The following is a 2,239-nucleotide window of genomic DNA, read 5'->3' on the forward strand; positions in this document are numbered from 1 at the left end:
CAAAAACTTTTGTGTGGACCAACCAAAAGGAAGGAACGCATTGTGTCAGAAAATGTTCACATAGTATAGACAATTTCACCAATCCACACAACTGTTCATGGACTGTTACGTATTGTTTTAATGTGACCCCCTGTGGATACACTAAACCCAAAAAGTGTCCGGAATTGCACTCAATTCCTCCTTGTGGACTGATTAGAGGAAACTTCAACAAGACTTTATTACATGATGTAAATTTGGTAATGACACACGTAACTTACAACATTTACAACATACTCTCTGTCTATACAAAACATTGTAATGTTAATGATGAGTCATATACATGGCTACAGTCATGAATCAATGATTTATTTTCGACAGACTTGCCGTTCAAATTCCACCTGCTCGCTCAAAACGAGACCTGCTTAGCAGTAGCAGGATTGTTTGGATCAATTATTTCAGCAGCCAACACCTATAAAATAACCGAACAATCCCAGATTGGCAGATCAGATGGCCACTGGTTTCCAACACATCTCCAATAGAAATGATAACACTATCAAAGCGGTTCGATCCAAAGCACAGGCGCTTCTAACGATCAGCCACACATTGTTCAATCAGACCTGTACCATCGAACGTGACTTAGCCTGCAGTTCATAAGCACAAGATTTGTTCACTGCAACAAGACAGGAAATTTTAGACCTTCGTCTTCACAAGACCCCTTGACATGTTTTGAATGATTTAATTGAGGTTTTAGATTTGCATAGATGGTTCTCTTCAGAAAAAATGAAAAATGTTAAGTATTCAGAACTGTTATCCACAATTATGATGTATACTTGAAACAAATGTATTGGTTGCATTGGTTTTTTTGCCACTTTTCCTTTAATACACCATGATCAAGTTTATCCAAATTCCACTACTATTCGGTCCATTGGCGTGGTAGTTAAAGATCAGGTAATTAAATGGGATCACCTCACTGGATATAAGACTTTGAAGGGTACTGAGACCTTATTTATCAGCCGCACTTGTTGTCATGAAACTCACAATTATGTTGTCTGTACATGTAACACATTGCAGCCTTTCCCTCCCAATGATAGCAAACTCATAAATGTTAAATCGTTGCACGGCCATTCAAATCCTGTTCAAGTGTCTCATACACAGTGGTGCATCATCAGTCAGATGAAATCGATCACATATGGAGGACTGACCTGTCCTGCTAATCACTCATTTTGCTTGGAAGTGAAAGATAACTTTTCTATGGGTCAAATTGACATCCTCGGAAAGATGCCAGCTTTGGTCGACACGATGGCCTTGGTACAGAAAGTCATCCTCCAAACAGAGTACCACCTCTCTCAAGCCCAAGTGGAGACAAACTTGGCGCGAAAGACTGCACAGATTCTGTCTAATTCATCTACCCGATCGGCACAGACGGCATACACCTGTTGGGACTGGGTACTTCGAGGTTGTGCGGTTGTAAGCACACTCATCTTCTCCTTCACTCTATTCCAATGTTGTTACTTCAGACACCTCATCAGATCAGTAAAAGCATCCATCAACACAATCTTAACTCTCAGCCCCTTAAAGCTGCCCACCTTACAAAGACTGAAGTGACACCGCAGTAAACCCTGTGAGTGGCCCACGATACCCAGTTGCGAACCAAATGGGGAAACTTGTAAAGTCCACGCTGGATCAGGACAATGAGGGTCTTCTGATCAGCGGGTGAAGGACTCTGCATGTTACAAGTCTTTCCTTTCCGCAACATTCAAGATTAAATGAAATAAATGTTTTCATATGTATTGACTTATTTCATCTGACTCCATAAAGGAAAGGGATTTTAATGATATCTGTGTATCATTAAAAGTGAATGTTTGATTTTTTTTAAAAGTCTTTAATTATGCTTTACCTGCTCAGATTAGGAAACTATATCACTTAGAGGTCCTGCGTCTTCCACAGGTCTCACGACACAATCTCGCTAGTTTTTGTTCATCAAACAGAGGTTAATGGCTAATATCTTAAGAGGTCGGATTCACCCTTACTCGATCAAAAGATATTTTGATAGTCCCCATGGATTTGCATACACTTGAACTTAATTCAATTGTTTTACTTCAGTAGAGGTTTTGGTCCTGTTAAAGGTTTGAGTCGATCAACTATACTTCTTTATAATAGTTTGGATTGGCCAAGCCCGTGAGAAATCACGTAACACTTATCCAGAGTAACACTAAATTAAGACAGAGGTAAACAGACGCACCCAAATTTAGGATGATCA

At 39.7% G+C, this 2,239-nt stretch overlaps 1 pseudogene; it reads left to right on the forward strand.

Moving 5' to 3' along the window:
* Nucleotides 1-239: 239 nt before the first annotated feature.
* Nucleotides 240-1,584, forward strand: LOC143746410 (uncharacterized; annotated as a pseudogene).
* Nucleotides 1,585-2,239: the final 655 nt, after the last annotated feature.

Source organism: Siphateles boraxobius, unplaced genomic scaffold, assembly GCF_051911475.1.
Source record: "Siphateles boraxobius isolate OS27281-9 unplaced genomic scaffold, OSU_SipBor_1 22, whole genome shotgun sequence".
Taxonomy (NCBI): domain Eukaryota; kingdom Metazoa; phylum Chordata; class Actinopteri; order Cypriniformes; family Leuciscidae; genus Siphateles; species Siphateles boraxobius.